The 20,079-nt window shown below is 45.6% G+C and overlaps 1 protein-coding gene across 1 annotated transcript in view; it reads right to left on the reverse strand.

Moving 5' to 3' along the window:
• LOC135914136 (uncharacterized) overlaps positions 1–19,500 on the reverse strand; it is a 183,643-nt gene extending 164,143 nt beyond the window's left edge. The window contains exon 1 of the mRNA XM_065446887.1: positions 19,397–19,500. The gene's annotated coding sequence lies outside the window, so the exon portion shown is untranslated. The remainder of the gene's footprint in view (positions 1–19,396) is intronic.
• Positions 19,501–20,079: the final 579 nt, after the last annotated feature.

Consider the following 20,079-nt stretch of genomic DNA (forward strand, 5'->3'; position numbering starts at 1 on the left):
CGCCTAGAGGATAGGTGTAGTGTCCATTGTCTCTTGTTAGGGGCAGGACACATGCTCTTGCGAACGAAAAGTTTCCCGAGACAGTCCCGTCTTGGGAGGCCAAGACCCCTGCGCCCACCAGCCCGGAGGTCGATGGGGCTCCCTGAGGGATTTGGCTGCGCCGGCTGTTGCCAGCGCCGGAAGAGGCCGGGGGGGTTGGGGCAGTCTCGGCTGCGCCCACCTTCGGGGTTGATACTTCCTTCTGCTCGCTTGGCGGAGCAGCACTAGCTGCGACCACCGTGAGGGCAGATGGCGTAACTGCCGACTCACTGCTTGTGGGTCGGACAGCCGCCGGAGGCCGTTGTGACGCTGCTCCCTGACGCGCCACTTCGGCAAAGCTTTTCTTTGGCAGGTATGCTACCCGCCTTCGTGCCTCTTTGAACGATATATTCTCTTTTACTTTTATCGTTACAATTCCTTTTTCCTTCTTCCAGGAGGGGCACGACCGCGAGTACGCGGCGTGATCCCCGTCACAGTTTATACAGTGGAGAGAGCTCTAACAAGCTACAGTGGCGTGTTCAAGGGCACTACATTTCACACATGTTTGGCGGCCCCAGCAGCTCTGCGAACTATGGCTGAAACGCTGGCATTTGAAATATCTTAGGGGATACGGCACATATAGTCTGACACGGAACTTGATGTACTCGGCCACTGCAGACTCGGGCAGAATACTTGAAACAACTATGAGTATTAGGTGCTTCGTTTGAAATTCTTTTCCATCCCTTCTCATCCTAATTCTTCTCACATTGACAACATTCTGATCACTGAAGCCCTCCAGGAGCTCAGCGTCTGTCAGCTGGAGCAAATCATCATCCGAGACAACGCCACGGGTGGTGTTGAGAGTGCGGTGTGGAGTTACTGTCAATAGAACATCTCCAAATGATACTAGACTGGGCAACTTTTCGTACTGTTTCTGATCATATAGCTCTAAGAGGAGATCACCACTTGCCAGCCTTTGTACCTTATAGCCTGGACCAAGGACATCAGTTAAGGACTTGGAAACTAGAAAAGGGAAATGTTTCGTTCTTGCTTATCGCATTTTTCTGAGTGGATCACATGGTAACGTGGGAAGTATGGTCTTTGACGTCCAAGGAACTCGAAATCTTCATCGGTGCGCCCTCTTTTGTGAAAGTGATCAGGAAGCGGAGGGAAGGAGCTAGCAATAAAGGAATTGAATTTTCGGCGATAACGCCAGCCACACACCATGGAGCCCTACAAGGGGACGCTACAAGGACTGTATGTACAGGTCCTGTAAACGCCAGCTGTACGTCATCACTATAACCAAATATGAAATAACCTAGGTTGGCTATTCAGACAAGGTTAACCCTTGCAGCCTGGAAAATTGGAAGTAAAAAGAAGCCAACAGAAGACAGGAAAGATGAAAAATCAGAGAAAGACGAAGGCTGGAGGGAGAGAGAGACAGGAAAAGGCAACTACCGATTTCCCCCGGGTGGGTCAGTCCGAGGGTGCAGTCTACGTGAAGCAGAGGCCAAAGACGTGTGTTGCCTCCGCCGGGGGGCCTTAAAGGCCCGAAGACCCTGCATTGCCTCAACCCCCAGAATCCCTCTTTCCCCGGACACGGCTAAGCCGCGCATGGCTACACGCGGGAGGCTCCAACCCTCGTGTGCTCGGGTACGTGGTGTTGCAACACACCAAACGCCTGCTGACGCAGACGCCCCTGCGGGGGCACGTGCAAAAACACGCGTGTCCGAAATGCTGATGATGCCGTTAAGTTCAATGCATACACGACAAGTTCGCACAAACTATTTGCGTATGTCCTTCATTGTAGCGCATTTGTGTTTTGCGTCGAGCTTGGGTTTGTTGTATAAGAGAAATGATTACATACGATTCTTTATTGAAAACCTACAAGGTCTACGGAACGAATGAGTCCCACTTTTGTAAAAAGCCGTTTCTTCTGAGTGAGACAAATACGTCCCACATTTTAGATATCTGGTTGCGCAAAAGTAAAATTACTTGCCAGCTATTTCGAAGCACAACATTTACTTGTGTCGCACAGAAAGTGTTTTATTTCGTGAGCAAATTATTCAAATAACCTTCTGACGCCATCTGGCCCAGCTGGGCATGATGGCGACCTTTGAAGCAACTCCGATGCTCGCCAAGCTAGATTTCTCGACGGCGCTGTGTGTGCTCTGCATATACATTGTCACATGTAGGTCGCAATGAATACGTACGGACGTGTGCATCTTATTATGCGGTTGGTCATCCACACTTTATGAAAAAATGTAGTTTTTGTGCACACTTACTTCGCTCTACACTACGGCATATGTGGTCTACCCCCTTGCCTGATTTGTCGTACTTGTAAAAATTGTCATCTCTTTATCATGTAATGTGTTGGTTCCTCAAAAACACATTACATAATAAAGAGATGATGATGGACGCTGACTGAAAATGCAATTATATTACTTGACCTGCGTTGCATTACCCAGTTGCAGATATTTTCAAGGCAAAAGCCTTGGTGGCTCATACACCCGATGGCCTTAAAAAGGAAAACACATATGTCTGGTGCACTAGTACGTGAACTGTCATCAGCAATGGCAAGCAAAATATACGACGGCTCATCCCTCTCATAATGCAGAGACTACAAGGACTCAGCAGAGTGAAGCGTACATTACATGCAACCATTGATACCATGAATACAACGTAGGAAAAGCGTGGCGTGTAGTCGAGCTGTAAAACAAAGTAAAGAAAAAAAACATGCGACCTTCTTAGTGGTTCCTACTTACTTAAGCAAGTAATAGAAAGCAATGGCCCATCCCCTGTAAGGCTAACGCTAAGAGCGCTCAGCCAAATGAAGCTAACAGTGCAAATTTTCAATGAAACCACCCTTACAACGCCAAGAACAGCATACGTTACATTCCCCTGCTGAGTGGATGAAACTTAAAGTTGAAGAGAAATGTCATTGGCGCGAGTCTGACCCCGCTATATGAACACGCGAAGCCGCAGCTATGCGTCGAAAATGAGGTGATGAAGCCGAACTGCGAAAGCAGCAACGTGACGGTGCGACACGACGCATTGCCAAGTGATGTTGTGATCGGCCGTTCACCTCGCGACGTCCCTCGGTCACGGCTTGCACGATTATAGGTAACAAGCCGACGGCCTCGGGAAAATGGTTCTCGATATGGATGAGTTATGACCACCATGGGAATACCGCGTTCAGGAGAGCTTTCAGCAATTAGCAATAATACGGCTGTCACCTGTCAGCAGCACAAACTGACGTGTCCTAGCCGGAGACGCACTCAGTGCGATGATCCGGCCACCACCTGTCAGAGCACTATCAGAGTCGGCTAAAAGGGCAACATACCTCCGAATTGGTGGGACCTGATGTCATCTGTCCCCTGACACATGTTTGATGGGACCTGATGTCAGCGGCCTCCTGACACCGGATTGGGGGAAGTGATTAAACAATGATCATGCAAGGCATAAAAGAGCTACGGACGGCGGGAGAGATCGGCAACTACCACTTCATCATCAACGTTTCTGTATTAGTTTGCACTTTCTTGTGCATATGTAAATATATGCGTGTTTGTCAAACGTCCCTAATGTCGGACCCGGACTCACGTTCATCTCACTGCTCCACGAAGAAACAGAATCACAAGTCTTCGAACGCCCAGTCGCAACATTTAATGGCAGCGGTGAGGTAGTCTGCGCAGTGCTTCGACTTCAGCATGGTGAGTGCACGACCTTATCTCCATGAGAGTTTCCAGGCTTAACGTTATTTTGCCTGGTAACTAGAGTGTTGGAGGCCTTGTTGAAAAATACCTTGCTTCAACACTTATTTCACTGAGAAAAATGTCGGCGAAAGCGAGGTAGCCATCGATGGGAGGAAGCTGCGCAGAACGGACCTAAACACGATATGCGGAGAAACGGGATTGATAGTGGGAAGCAGCTAAAGAGGCGGAAGTCATCGAAGCTTTAGAGGCGCTGGTAATGTCACGTGGCACTGACTGAATGAGCAATTCGGCACGCGGGACTGATCCCTTGACCATTTCAATTGCTGTGACGAATCACATAGTGCACCCACCGTGGTTTCTCAGTGGCTAGGGTGTTGGGCTGCTGAACACGAGCTCGCGGGATCGAATCCTAGCCACTGCGGCCTCATTTCGATGGGTGCGAAATGCGAAAACACCCGTGTACTTAGATTTAGGTGCACGTTGAAGAACCCCAGGTGGTCGAAATTTCTGAAGTCCCCCCACTACGGCGTGCCTCATAATCAGAAAGTGGTTTTGGCACGTAAAACCCCATAGTTTAATTTTTTTATGGCGTAGCTCAAAGAGTCACCATTTTTTTTCACTTCGGAGGCTTGTGAATCACGCGCTACGTGGAATGTTTAGTTTGGAAGGGCGGAGTTGGAGACGCTGGGCAAGTTGGGGGGGGGGGGTGAGGGGCGGATCCCAGTTCTACGAATTTCGACCTCACCGTACCATGACCACAATGACAGCCATCTTGCGGTCGTTTCGAAGGGGAGGGACAAAGTGGCTGAAAGCAGCCGACTCATGAGCTATTCTTTTGATAAGTGTTTATCCTTGATAGGGAACAGAAAGTGCTTTTTTGCGTATGTGGGTTGTAATTATTATTTGTTCATCTGGGTTTTAAACCATCTTAATTTGTTTACAGTTGTCTTATAGCTGTGTGAGTTGCGCCTTCTTTGAGACCCGGTAAAAATGAAATTGACCAAAACGTTAGACACAGTACCATTTAAACTTTGTTTAGAGCCTGTGATTTATTTTCCTAATAATTTGTTTAAGTTATTTGAGCAGTGCTCTCTATGGCTCCGTTTCTGGTACTCACTGGTTCTGAGCTCGATATTAATTAAGCGGGAGGGAGGATTACCTGGCATATCTCGGAGGGGGTTTGGGCGGTTGCCTTGTCGCTGCTCGGGCGCTGTGCGGACTTGGTCACTAAAATGCCAGTTCCGAGCCTACGACCTGCAGCCAACCCGCCCTCCACGATGGCCATTGGACTTGATTCTCACGGCGAACCGGGAACTTCGAGCAGGGGCTGAGCCTGCTAGCGGTCAAGGCCTCTTCAAGGGGCACTGATGAGCTGCCCCCTTGCAAGCCCTCTTCCTGAAGCTGGACGGGCTGTTGCGATCGACCTTCTGTCCTCCCGACGAGCCTCGGACTTCGAGAAGGCGCTGAGCCCACTAAGCGGCCAAGGTCTCGTCAGGAGGCACTGATGCGCCTCCCCCTTGCAAGCCTTCTTCTTGGCGGTGGACGGGCTGTAGTGATCGGCCTTTCGTCCTCCCGACGAGCCCGGGACTTCGAGACGGAGCTGAGCCTACTGAGCGGCCATGGCCTCTTCAGGAGGCACTGATGAGCCGCCTCCTTTCGAACCCTCTTTCGCGCGGTGTACGGTCTGTTGTGATCGGCCATTTACCCCGAAACACCCCTCGGTCGTGGCTCGCGTGATTATGGGGAACGGGCCGACGGCCTCGTCAAAATGGTTCTCGACACGGATGAATTATGACCAACGCGGGAATACCTCGTTCTGGAGAGCTTTGAGTAATTAGCAATGATGCGGTTGTCAGCTGCAGCAACTGCCTTGTCCAAGCCGGAGAGGCGCTCAGTGCGATGATCCGGCCACCACCTGTCAGACTACGATCGGAGCCGGCGAAAAGAGCAACCTACCCCCTGATTGGTTGGACCTGATGTCATCTTGTCTTCTGACACAGGATAGGTGAGACCTGATGTCAGCGGCCTCGTGCCTCCAGATTGGTGGGATCTGTTGTCATCGGGCCCCTGGCAGCGGATTGGGGGAAGTTACTAACCGACGATCACGCAAGGCAGAAAAGGAGCTACGGACGGAGTGATCGACAACTACCACTTCCGCATCAGCTTTGCTGTGTTACTTTGCATTTTCTTTTACCTATGTAAACACACACGTGTTTGACAAACGTCCTGAATATAGGACCCGGCCTCACATTCATCTCACTCCTCCACGAGGAAAGAGGATGACACGTCCTGGAACCCCTAGTCACTACAGTGCGCAGCTGGCTTTCGCCTTCATGTATTACACGAGTGCCACATGCGGCCGAACTTTTTATTTTTAATATTGTTTTTCCACACGAATGAAAGAATGAAGAACTTCTTCAAAAGGTCAAGCAACCTGTTTAGGTCACTTTTCATTGCAATTCATCATTTCATCATTGATTAACCCTTAAGAACCTTAACAGGGCATTACATAAGAGGGGGAAACAGTATTGAAATAACATGTAATGGAGCGAATGCTATTAAACAATGAACCAACTACGTTACAAAGAGAGAGTGCACAAAAAAGGAATACAGTAAAGAGCAGTGGAAAACACAAGGCACTAAAAGGTAAAACACAAGGATGGGTTGGAGCAATTAGGAATACGCTAACAAACGAAGACATACAGTGTAATAAGAGATTGACATCCAACCGGACATTGAAAGACAAGCCAAAGTATAGGAAGCATAATGTAAATCAATATCTTCTATTGGACAACGCGTGTAACGTAAACATGGTGCGAGAAAACAAAAAAATGCGTAGTTCAAGTTATCTAACATAAAGCTCAGTTAAGCGCAGCCTGAAATTTTCAGGATTTCTCTCAAGAGAAGCTGCTTCCCCAGTTGAAAAACACAACAGGAAATTTTCACAGTCTGTCGTATTTTGGGACGCTGTTTCTGTAGTTCTGTTGCCTGTAGTTCTGTTGCCTGTAGTTCTGTTGCCTGTAGTTCTATTGTCTGTAGTTCTGTTGTCTGTAGTGTGACGTCCTGTAGTAGAAAGTTCTGTAGTTCTTGATCAATATTTAATTAAAAGTTGACAGATACCTCCTTAAGGCTATGTAAATTTGTTAGTACAAAAAAGAAAAATATAAAAAAAATTAAAAACACGGTCCCCGCCTAGGATTTGAACTTGCGACCTCACGATTCCGAGCCCGGCATCTTACCACTGCACCTCCACTGACATGCTTTTCCAGTGTACATTTTGACCATGTCGACAGTACGACGTGCTGATGCGCTGATGTTTACATTTGCATTTTAAGAGCCAAGATCCGCTATCACTCCACCGCGTTTAGTGCCGCATCTCTAGAAGAGCAAGAGTGTTCGTACCATCGACAGGTACATCGTGGAGTGCTAGAACATCGATATTGATGTACGATATCCATATTAAATAAGAAATTCAGAAATAGACAACGTTGACGTTTAGGGTTATTACTGCTACTTTCGACAGTTGTCTCTCGTTCTTTACACTTTTGAGCGCGCCTATAATTCGTGTGTTCAATGCAAAATAGCTACATAAACATTCGTGGATGAGAGTTCTTTCTGACAGCATACTGGCTTCTCGCGGCAGCACTGTACCAGATTAATGAAACCCGAGCGAGACAGGTTTTCACGCAACTTTGTGGAACAACCCAAATCTTCTTTTCCGCTTCGCATAAGCTTGTGAAATATTCCTTGGAAATTAACTAATGTGTCAGTGTAACAGCACATGTAAGTCCACAGGCCTGTGTGCCACATCTTACCAAAAACAAAAACAAAACGGATACGCAGCCATTCCCGCAGATGGTATAATTTTGATCAGCGGCCGATTTTGAGGAGGCCGGCAGGGCGTTGCTGCTGCCGCGTCGTCACGGTACAATTATAACTATTCGCCACGTCGACTTTAATACCGGTGTCGGTGCCATCAGCATTGCCGGCTTCAGAGAAGCGCGATTGAATACCGCGCAAGAGAAAAGTACAGTGTACACCACCGATGCGAAACTAACATACAATTTTAAAGGGCCGCGACGGAAAGCGCTTCTGTTGCGACTTCGGAACTCTTGGCCGTCGCGACGGAATGTTTCTGCTGCGACGTCAGAATTGGTGTCGTAATGTCGGAGTCGCTGCCAGGATATCAAGCTGTTCCGACTTCAGAACTCTTGTTGTCGCGACAGAACGTTTCTCTTGCGACTTCATAACTATTGGCCTTCGCGATAGAATGCTTCTGTTGCAACTTCAGAATTTCTGTCGTAACGTCAGAAATGTCTCTCAATTAGGAAATGTCAAGAACTTCTGTCGTACAACAGAATTTCTTTAGTTGCGACAGGAATTCCTCTTGTCTTTTTCAACTGGGCACTACAGAAGCTTGTCGCATCGCACAATTTCAGTGCACTTCTGTTGTCATCATTGGGTAGATGTTGCGACGATAGGTTACTGTTGTGGAACAGTTCTCTGTAGTACAACAGAAGTTTGCCCATTACTTCAGGAACACTTTTGTTATGACAACTGGGGGCCTGTTGCAATGATAGTTTTCTGTCGTACAACAACATTTTTCTGTAGTACAACAGAAGTTGGTCGCATTACTTCAGGAACACTTCTGTTGTGACAATTGGGGGCCTGTTGCCACAATAGGTTTCTGTAGTATTTCAACAGCTCTCTGTAGCACTGCAGAAGTTTTTCGGGTTACTTCAGGAACATTTCTGTTGGGACAACAGGGTTCCTGTAGTGATGACAAATTTTCTGTAGTACTACAAAAATCTGTTGTAGAGCTTCAGCTTTCTGTTGTAACAACAGACATACGACAGAGTGTACTTCTGTAGTCACAACAAGAAATGCCTGTTGTACATCAGAAAAGTCAGTCGCTCCATCAGGAATCTGTAGCTACTACTGAAAAATCCTGTTGTACAACAGAAATTTCTGTAGTAATGAACACAACCTCTGTTGTCATTTTCAACTGGGTCGGGAAGGAAATTCCAGTCTTCAATGACTGCGGGAAGAAACGATTTGTTTAATGCAAGAGTCGAACCATGAAAGCGCTGGACGCTGTTGCAGTTTAACAGGTGCCGAGATGTTCGAGCGGGTGGCAGGACCAGTGCACCATGCAGGTTAGGAAACTTGTGATATAGCTTATGGAACAGGCTCAGACGTGAGTTTCTGCATCTTACTGCTAAAAGGCGTAGTTCAAGTGTTGATTTAATGTGGGTTACGCTGATGTGTGTATTATAGTTTGATGAAATAAATCGGGCAGCACGATTTTGGATCGACTCGACAGAGGTAATTAAATAATCTTGGTAAGGGCTCCAAATCGGAGAAACGTATTCGAGTTTGCTCGTAACGAAGGTTTCGTAGGCTATTTTTTCTGATCTCCAGGGGGGGGGGGGAGGGTGGAGGGGTACAGATGCAGTGTTGTTTGTAAGTAACCTAGCGACCTTGAGGTATCAGTTAAGACATTCGAGATATGCTCCGACCATGTCAGTTTACTGTTAACGAGGACGCGTAGGTATCGGTAAGAGCTAGCATCCGATAAAACTGTCGCATTAAGGGAATACTGAAAGATCAGATTAGTTTTTTTGTATGAAACAACCATGCATTCGCACTTTGAGATATTAAGCTTCATCAAACAGCGCGAGCCACGTTTGAATTAGGTTTAGGTCGCGTTGTAGTAATGATTGATCACTACTGTTTGAGATTCGGCGATATACAACTTAATCATCAGCCAAGAGGCGAATAGGTGACGTTGTTCCCGATGGAAAGCCATCATCAGCCTGGTCACGCCCACTGCAGGGCAAATGCCTCTCCCATATTTCTCCAGCAACCCCGGTCATGTACTAATTGTGGCCATGCCGTCCCTGCAAACTTCTTAATCTCATCCGCCCACCTAACTTTCTGCCGCCCCCTGCTACGCTTCCCTTCCTTTGGAATCCAGTCCGTAACCCTTAATGACCATCGCTTATCTTCCCTCCTCATTACATGTCCTGCCCATGCCCATTTCTTTTTCTTGATTTCAACTAAGATGTCATTACCTCGCGTTTGTTCCCTCACCCAAGCTGCTCTTTTCTTATCCCTTAACGTTACACCTATCATTCTTCTTTCCATAGCTCGTTGCGTCGTCCTCAATTTGAGTAGAACCCTTTTCGTAAGCCTCCAGGTTTCTGCCCCGTAGGTGAGTACTGGTAAGACACAGCTATTATACACTTTTCTCTTGAGGGATAATGGCAACCTGCTGTTCATGATCTGAGAATGCCTGCCAAACGCACCCCAGCCCATTCTTATTCTTCTGATTATTTCCGTCTCATGATCCGGATCCGCAGTCACTACCTGCCCTAAGTAGATGTATTCCCTTACGACTTCAACTCTTCTGCTTTGCCTCTCGAGGTCAGTGAGCATGCATTGCAGTTGGTCCCCTGAGTTACTTAGTAAGGCAATATCATCAGCGAATCGCAAGTTACTAAGGTATTCTCCATTAACTTTTATCACAATTTCTTCCCAATCCAGGTCTCTGAATACCTCCTGTACACACGCTGTGAACAGCATTGGAGAGATCGTATCTCCCTGCCTGACGCCTTTCTTTATTGGGATTTTGTTGCTTTCTTTATGGAGGACTACGGTGGCTGTGGAGCCGCTATAGATATCTTTTAGTATTTTTACATACGGCTCGTCTACACCCTGATTCCGTAATGCCTGCATGACTGCTGAGGTTTCGACAGAATCAAATGCTTTCTCGTAATCAATGAAAGCTATATATAAGGGTTGGTTATATTCCGCACATTTCTCTATAACCTGATTGATAGTGTGAATATGGTCTATTGTTGAGTAGCCTTTACGGAATCCTGCCTGGTCCTTTGGTTGACTGAAGTCTAAGGTGTTCCTGATTCTATTTGCGATTACCTTAGTAAATACTTTGTAGGCAACAGACAGCAAGCTTATCGGTCTATAATTTTTGAAGTCTTTGGCGTCCCCTTTCTTATGGATTGGGATTATGTTAGCGTTTTTCCAAGATTCCGGTACGCTCGACGTTATGAGGCATTGCGTATACAGGGTGGCCAATTTCTGTAAAACAATCTGCCCACCACCCTTCAACAAATCTGCTGTTACCTGATCCTCCCCAGCTGCCTTCCCCCTTTGCATATCTCCCAATGCTTTCTTTACTTCTTCCGGCGTTACCTGTGGGATTTCAAATTCGTCTAGACTATTTTCGCTTCCATTATCGTCGTGGGTGCCACTGGTACTGTATAAATCTCTATAGAACTCCTCAGCCACTTGAACTATCTCATCCATATTAGTAATGATATTGCCGGCTTTGGCTCTTAACGCATGCATCTGATTCTTGCCAATTCCCAGTTTCTTCTTCACTGTTTTTAGGCTTCCCCCGTTCCTGAGAGCATGTTCAATTCTAACCATATTATACTTCCTTATGTCAGCTGTCTTAGGCTTGTTGATTAACTTCGAAAGTTTTGCCAGTTCTATTCTAGCTGTAGGGTTAGAGGCTTTCATACATTGGCGTTTATTGATCAGATCTTTCGTCTCCTGCGATAGTATACTGGTATCCTGCCTAACGGAGTTACCACCGACTTCCATTGCACACTCCTTAATGATTCCCACAACATTGTAGTTCATTTCTTCAACACTACGGTCCTCTTCTTGAGTTAAAGCCGAATACCTGTTCTGTAGCTTGACCTGGAATTCCTCTATTTTCCCTCTTACCGCTAACTCACTGATCGGCTTGTTATGTACCAGTTTCTTCCGTTCCCTTCTCAGGTCTAGGCTAATTCGAGTTCTTACCATCCTGTGGTCACTGCAGCGCACCTTGCCGAGCACGTCCACATCTTGTATGATGCCAGGGTTTGCGCAGAGTATGAAGTCTATTTTATTTCTAGTCTCGCCGTTCGGGCTCCTCCACGTCCACTTTCGGCTATCCCGGTTGCGGAAGAAGGTATTCATTATCCTCATATTATTCTGTTCCGCGAACTCTACTAATAACTCTCCCCTGATATTCCTAGTGCCTATGCCATATTCCCCCACGGCCTTCTCTCCAGCCTGCTTCTTGCCTACCTTGGCATTAAAGTCGCCCATTAGTATAGTGTATTTAGTTTTCACTCTACCCATCGCGGATTCCACGTCTTCATAGAAGCTTTCGACTTCCTGGTCATCATGCTGGATGTAGGGGCGTAGGCGTGTACAATCTTCATTTTGTACCTCTTATTAAGTTTCACAACAAGACCTGCCACCCTCTCGTTAATGCTATAGAATTCCTCTATGTTACCAGCTCTATTCTTATTAATCAGGAATCCGACGCCTAGTTCTCTTCTCTCCGCTAAGCCCCAGTAGCACAGGACGTGCCCACTTTTTAGCACTGTATATGCTTCTTTTGGCCTCCTAACTTCACTGAGCCCTATGATATCCCATTTACTGCCCTCTAATTCCTCCAATAGCACTGCTAGACTCGCCTCACTAGATAACGTTCTAGCGTTAAATGTTGCCAGGTTCATATTTCCATTTATGAAAACCATTTATGAAGTTAAGAAAGGGAAGCGGGCCAAGAACACATCCCTGAGGGACACCGGATACTACTTGTGCTGCTGTTGAAAGCTTACCGCCAATGACTGTGAACTGAGATCGTCCTGTTAGAAAGCTTTTGATCCATGACAAGCTAAGCGGGTGAAGATTAAGACAACCGAATTTGGCCATGAGACGACGATGAGCTACACGATCAAAGGCCTTTGAAAAATCGATGTAAATGACGTCGGGCTGAAAAGACGAATCCAAGTTCAAGTGGAGGTCTGTAGTGAATTCGAATAATTGTGTTTCACATGATAACCTGGGGCAAGAGCCGTGATGCTTGCGGAAAAAGAAAGAATTATTATTGGGATGACTGGCCACGTGGGAATATGATGTGTTCCAGTAGTTTGCATGCAACGCATGCCAGCAATATACGCCGATAATTTGACGGGTCAGAGCAGTTGCCTTTTCTGAATTTTTGAATTTTAGATTTTTTGAAGTTGTTTCCTAAGTTGTTATGGATGAAGTGTATCCATGTATAATCGAAATGAAATGGTTCTGACTCGAGGGTGTTATTAAGAAGGTATAAGGGAAAGAAGAGCTCGGTGCGGGTGTGCACGCTGAAGACGATATGGTGTCCTTAGCTCATATTGTTATTGCGCCACGCCGCGGCGCCACGAAACAACCGCCGACGTGTTCTTATTCATAAAGCATACCACAGTGCATTCATTCTACGGAGCTCCACCAGAATGAAATCTAGTTGAGCATGAGACAAGGAGATATCTCTTTTGTCAAAATGCGAGCCACTGCTAATGAAAATAAAACGACACACTTGCAAAAGATGACGTTACTAGAAATACTTAATTTGTTTTTTCTCTATACACGTTATTCGCAGCCGATCCCGTAGGACCCTGCGCATGTCAGCCGACCGGCAGATACCTTGGAAAGTACGACCAAGAACGATATTTAGAGTGACAAAGCAATATATAACGACTCGCTAAAGCTCTTAAACCAACATTCGGCGCGTTATAAAGTAAAAAATTATAACTAAGTTTGCGGCAATTTAAACCGCCTTATTTCATAGAGGATGCATCTTAAACACTACCTATTGTTTCCATTATGTAGCAAGTATGTTCTATGAAAGCCTCATTGACAACTCAAGGTTGCAAAGGAGACTCCTCGGTAAAAGTGTGCCACGTGCGTGCGTTTATCTCTCCGCTCTACAAAAATTACTAGTGCCATTTGTACAAAATGAAGTTCCTATTAGCCTCGGTTATTCGCAATAGACGGGACCAGAGGAAGACGAGACAGATGGGATAAGTACAGGTCCTGTCTGTCTCCGATTCCTTTAGTCTTCAATAAGGCGTTTTACTGTTGTCAAAAATGCACCATCAATTGACACAAAATTTTATTCTGAAGAATTATGGCTGTTCAAAATGCCGTAGTCACCCACTGCACGCATGGACCGCCTCGGTATTCAAGTATGAAGGCGAAGGGGACACCTCCCCACAGGAACGGGTGAATTGAAATGAGGATCAGAACTTCGCTCACCTTGTGCACAAAATGCCTCTTCGCCAACACCTTGTCTCGCCTTTAATATGTATTTATGTGATTGTGACAAGTAGCACGCGGTGCCGCATTTGCACGTGAATGCTCCAGGAACCCGAACCATAGTAGTGCGACAAAAAGGAGCCGTTAGAGACTGGCTAAATTCTCTTACGAGGTGCATGGAGACGCTAGCATAACGCAATGAAGGAGACAAGGAGAATGAGAAAGCCGCCGTAGTCTGTTTTGCTCAAGACATCCCCAAAACCCAAATTGCTGTAAATGGGTTCAGGCCTGCTTCTGACTAAGAGAATGCGCCACATGAAAACGCTGTCGCTTAAGTACGCGTGATGCGCTAACAAACGTTATACGCTATGGGCGTATTCAGGTCATGGCGGTTTATCTGCGGGTAGGCTCAAATATTGAAATCAAACACAAATGCTGAATTGTCAGACTGAAGCGTTCAGAGAGGTGTAAGTCACACCTGATGCGCAAAAGCTTCGCCTAATAGGCGGTTGGGTTTAGTGAAAGGGACTGTCCGAAGAAAAGTGATGACTCTCTCATACTGATCCAAGTCACCTTTGAGGCATATTCCACTCTGCATCATCGAACTGTGACTGACTTTAAACAGAAGTATATTTAAATAGGTAGCCAGTTCGTACTTGGCATTTCGCGTTGCGATGGCCATTTCCAATGGTATTTGCGATATGTTATTACTTATATTGCTAAACAAAAAAACTTCAACTGAAAACCAAACTGAACTGGGATTCATATATCTCGCACAGTCTAACACAAACTGTGCTGCATACCTTTTTTAATGCGAAAACACTACTTAGCACATTGTGCGACAACGCCGCCATCAGAAATCTGTGGCAGATTAAGGGCACATAAATAAAGTTAGCTACATTCAACTAAAAAAAATGTGGGCAGGGTTGAGAGGAAGCTTTAGCTCGGGCCCAACTCCGACGCGGTCTATTCAAATACATGTAAAACGCAAAAACGTTTTTGTGAGATAACCCCTGGACCGATTTTGATGAAATTAGTTGCATTTGAAAGAGAAACTTAAATTCTAGTGACTGTCGGAAGCGGAATTTCGATTTAGGGCTTGAATTTTCATAAAACGATTTTCAAATATTTGACCATTTGAAAAAAAATAGAAGCACGAAGTTTACAAATTCATAGTTCTGCATGAAGAAAAGATATCGTGGTTCTGTAAACGGCATCCATTAGATCATTCCAAGCGGACAAATTCAATATGTCATTTTACATCTTACGTGAATTTGTTACGTTGGTTAGAACGGTTTTGCAAAAGTTGTATTTCCCTATGATTAAATTTTTTTTATATTCATGTGTAACATATCAATTTTGTCCGCTTTAGATGTACTATTAGATGCCATTCACAGAATTGTATTATCATTTTTAGTGGTTCAATTACAGAGCTGTAAACTTGATAGTTTCGTTTTTTGAAAATCTTCAATTTTCGCCAATTTTTAATAGAAAATTGACAACCTAAGTCGAAAATTCGAAACCAACAGTCACTAGATTTTAAGTTTGTCTTGTAAATGCAACAAACCTCGTGTAATTTGGTGCAGTGGTTGCCGAGAAAAACGAATTCTCCATTTACATGTATTTAGATAGGAGCACTCGAGCTAAAGCTTCCAATCAATCCTCTACCCTGCCACCACTGCCATCGTTCCGTAGACTTGGCGGGCGGGTCACTAGATAGCGCATAATAGGAGTGGCGCCAGCATGGGCAGCTTCAAAGCTTAAATCTTAAAGCTTCAAGCATGGGCAGAGAATAATGGCATTTTGGGAGAGCTTCAGAATGGCTTCAGAATAGGGAGGCGTTTGGATGATAACTTGTTTGTTCTTACTCAGTGTATTGATATATGAAAGGTAGAAAACAGACCGTTGTATGTGGCCTTTTTAGACATCACAGGATCCTATGACAACGTAGACCGCAACATTTTGTGAGATATTCTGGAAAGAGAAGGCTTAGGTGACGATTGTCTACAGATTTTGAGATAGATTTACCTAAAAAATACCGCTTGCGTAGAATGGGAAGGGATGAAGAGCGAGGAGAAAGTTTATATCAACAAGGGACTGAGGCAGGGGTGCCCTTTATCACCGCTGCTGCTTATGACGCACATGGTGAAGATGCAGAGGGCGCTAGAAGGAAGTATCATCATCATCATCCTGGTTACGCCCATTGCAGAGCAAAGGCTTCTCCAATACTTCTCCAACAACTCCGGTCATGTACTAATTGTGGCCATGCCGTCCCTGCAAACTTCTTAATCTCTATCCGCCCACCTAACTTTCTGCCGCCCCCTGCTACGCTTCCCTTCCCTTGGGATCCAGTCCGTAACGCTTAATGACCATCGGTTATCTTCCCTCCTCATTACATATCCTGCCCATGCCCATTTCTTTTTCTTGATTTCGACTAAGATGTGATTAACTCGCGTTTGTTCCCTCACCCAATCTGCTCTTTTCTTATCCCTTAACGTTACACCCATCATTCTTTCCATAGCTCGCTGCGTCGTCCTCAATTTAACTAGAACCCTTTTCGTAAGCCTCCAGGTTTCTGTCCGGTAGGTGCGTAATGGTAAGACAGCTATTATACACTTTTCTCTTGAGGAATAATGGCAACCTGCTGTTCATGTTCTGAGAACGTCTGTCAAACGCATCCCAGCCCATTCCTATTCTTCTGATTATTTCCGTCTCATGATCCGGATCCGCCGTCAACACCTGCCCTAAGTAGATGTATTCCCTTGTTACTTCCAGTGCCTTGCTACCTATTGTAAACTGCTGTTCTCTTCCGAGACTGTTAAGCATTACTTTAGTTTTCTGCATATTAATTTGTAGACCCACTCATCTGCTTTGCCTCTCCAGGTCAGTGAGCATGCATTGCAATTGGTCCCCTGTGTTACTAAGCAAGGCAACATCATCAGCGAAACGCAAGGTACTAAGGTATTCTCCACAAACATTTATCCCCAATTCTTCCCAATCCAGGTCTCTGAATACCTCCTGTAAACACGCTGTGAATAGCATTGGAGAGATCGTATCTCCCTGCCTGACGCCTTTCTTTATTGGGATTTCGTTGCTGTCTTTATGGAGGACTACGTTGGCTGTGGAGCCGCTAGAGGTATCTTTCAGTATTTTTTACATACGGCTCGTCTGCACCCTGGTTCCGTAATGCCTCCATGACTCCTGAGGTTTCGTCTGAATCACAAGCTTTCTCTTAATGAAAGCTATATATAAGGGTTGGTTATATTCCGCACATTTCTCTATCACCTGATTGATAGTGTGAATATGGTCTATTGTTGAGTAGCCTTTACGGAAGCCTTTAGAAGGAAGTAATATCGGGTTTAATGTCTCGTACAAACAGGCCGGTACAGTAGAAAAGCAGCAACTCCCAGGTTTACTTTATGCGGACGACATTGTGTTGCTAGCTAACAAGCAAAGTGATTTACAACGTCTGACTAAATCTGTGGACAGGAAGGCAACAATTTAGGTTTGAAATTTAGTGTTAGAAAATCAGGTGTTATGGTATTCAATGAAAACAATGAACAGACTGTGGTGATACAGGGCCAGGAAACACCTCGGGTAACCGAATATAGATACCTTGGTATATGGATAAACAAACGCAATAAATATCTCGAAACACAGAAAAAAACAATAGCAGTGAAGGGGAAGAAAATTCACCCATAATGAAGCACAGAGCGCCATGGGGATAGAATAGGAACCAGGTCCCCCGAGGTATGTGGAAATGTGTAATGGTTCCAGGACTTACTTTTGGAAATGCGGTTGTTTGCTTTAAATAAGGGGTACAATGAAGACTCGACGGTAACCAAAGGTCAGTGGGTCGCCTTGCATTGGGCGCTCACGGGAAGTCTACAAATGAAGATGTGCAGGGTGATCTGGGCTGGAATAGTTTTGAAGTGAGAGAAGCTCGCTGTAAAATTGTGTATGAAGAACTGCTGAGGAATATCGTAGAAAGAAAATGGGCCGGGAGAATGTTATCTGTACAGGAAAAACATTGATTCACAGTGGAGGAAAAGAACTAGGAAGCTTACCAGCAAGTATGCGGCCTGTAGGGTGGGCAACACAGCAACAAAGAAGGTCAAGCGGAAAGTCAGAGAGGCTGAAATAATATCACGGGTCGCGGTAATGGGAAAGAAACCTACCATGCGTAATTACTTAAAGCAAAAAAAAACGAAATCAGGAAAGAAACAATTTATGATAACTCAAAGGGACGCTCATTACTTTTCGAAGCGAGATCGGGATGCCTTAGAACACGCACCTATAAAGCGAGATATAAGAAGGAACAAGAAGCATGTGTTTGCTGCAGTAACGCTAGGGAAACTGTGGAGCATGTTTTATTGCAACGTGAAGACGTCTACCCAGCGGTCGATTTAGGCACCACTGGCCTCCTTGAAGCCCTTGGGTTCAGCGAGAGCAGTGGAAAAGTAAACAGGTCCGCAATAGAGATAAGTATTAGGCGATAGGAAGATTGGGGGAAGAAAAGTAGGGAAACGACAACAAACGGAAACCTACAAAAGCAAACTTCGCAATAGGGGATCAGAAAATTTGGTTGTGGGAGTTCATCGTGTTTTTTTTCCCTTTTTCCTTTCTTTTTAACCTAGGTAGGACATTAAGCAGTATAATAGCAAGAGCTTGGTGGCGCGACGCACCGCCCCGTTCCAAAGGGGACGCTCATAATATCAATCCATCCATCCAAACCCTGTCGGCGCTATGGAGTCTCCGTCGTCCGAGGCTGAAACGCTCACGTCTACAGATCATCAGGCGATGCAGCGAAGCGTGGCTCGAGCCGCCAGTTCACTGTTCGTGGTAGGTTCATCAGGCAACGCAGCGAGACGGTGCGAAACGAGCTGCCGCAGGCAAACAAAGCTCAACGCCCAAACCTCCGGTCACGCGACAGGCAGTGCGAGCTGCAGCTTAGCCGAAGCCCATGGCCAACGACGATGAATAAGGTGCTGCCTGCATCAGGTACCATTCCGACAACGACTATCACATTCCCCCATAGCATAAGGTGGAGCTTGCCTACGAGCCCAATGAAGAAATGTAATAATGATCGGAAAAGTACTGTCATCTCTCGCCAAAGTGGTCTCATACAGTAAGTAAGGTGGAGCTTGCCTACGAGCCCAATGAAGAAATGTAATAATGATCGGAAAAGTACTGTCATCTCTCGCCAAAGTGGTCTCATACAGTAAGAAACACAACGCAATGTCCGTGAAGTCCAGCTTTAAGAACTGCGCAAATAAAACTGAAACATCTCAATGTGGCCGGTCTCTCGTCTTGCGTTGTTGCGATCTCATAAGCAGCAACATTACACTGAGGAACATAACGCGGAGCACTAAGCTCAGCAACATTTCGCCGCAACGCTAAACGCAGCTCAAGTCATGCGGTCGCATTTACAAATCGTAATAATGGCTTCGGAGACACTCGCCTAAGTTTTTTTTAGTTTTCTATTGTGAAGCGAAGTGCGCGACAAGCACATTATTGTGCTCTATGGTTATCATTCATCAACTTCTTACCCAACGTGTCCTTACCTGATACAATGATGGTGAAGAAAAATATCACGGAGCAGAAAAGAAAGACAAGAACGAAGACCCCGATCGTGACGACGAAAATCCAAGAGGAGGAGGAAGTTTCAGTACTGCAAAGAAAGAAAGTCGCAGTTTCGCCCGAAAAGCGAAGCACTGGCTGCGATAGCAAATCAGCAGATATACGAAGAAAGGACAGTAATTTCATCGGCCTATGTGAGAACTTGTGAGCATTCGCTTGCTAACTAAATAAACAATGAGATAATATGTAAGCCCGACTGAACGTGTACGTAGAAAGAAACAAACACACTCTCTGTGTCTCTTTCTTTATACGTCCTGGTTCATTCGCGCTTACACATCCTGTCATGGAATGATACCAAATAGTCCGCCAACGTGTTTTAACTAAACTTACAAGCATGTTGTCACACGCGCACAAGTAAACATGAACACATCGCGCTCGACGAGCGTGGAAATTCTAAAACTGGTACAGCGCAAAATGAAAAGGAAAAAGCAAGGCGAGCTGGCCAGAAGAAGGAACAGAGCGCTGTCTTTGGGCCGGCTCAGCTTATTTCTTCCTCTCCATGTTGCACTGTACCAGCTTTAGAATGCAATCCAAAGACCCCCATTCCTCAACCTTAGTGAGCGCGGAAACTCGTCAAAATGCTGCAGCGAAGAATCGCGACGGCAGC

This window comes from Dermacentor albipictus, unplaced genomic scaffold (assembly GCF_038994185.2).
Source record: "Dermacentor albipictus isolate Rhodes 1998 colony unplaced genomic scaffold, USDA_Dalb.pri_finalv2 scaffold_15, whole genome shotgun sequence".
Taxonomy (NCBI): Eukaryota; Metazoa; Arthropoda; class Arachnida; order Ixodida; family Ixodidae; genus Dermacentor; species Dermacentor albipictus.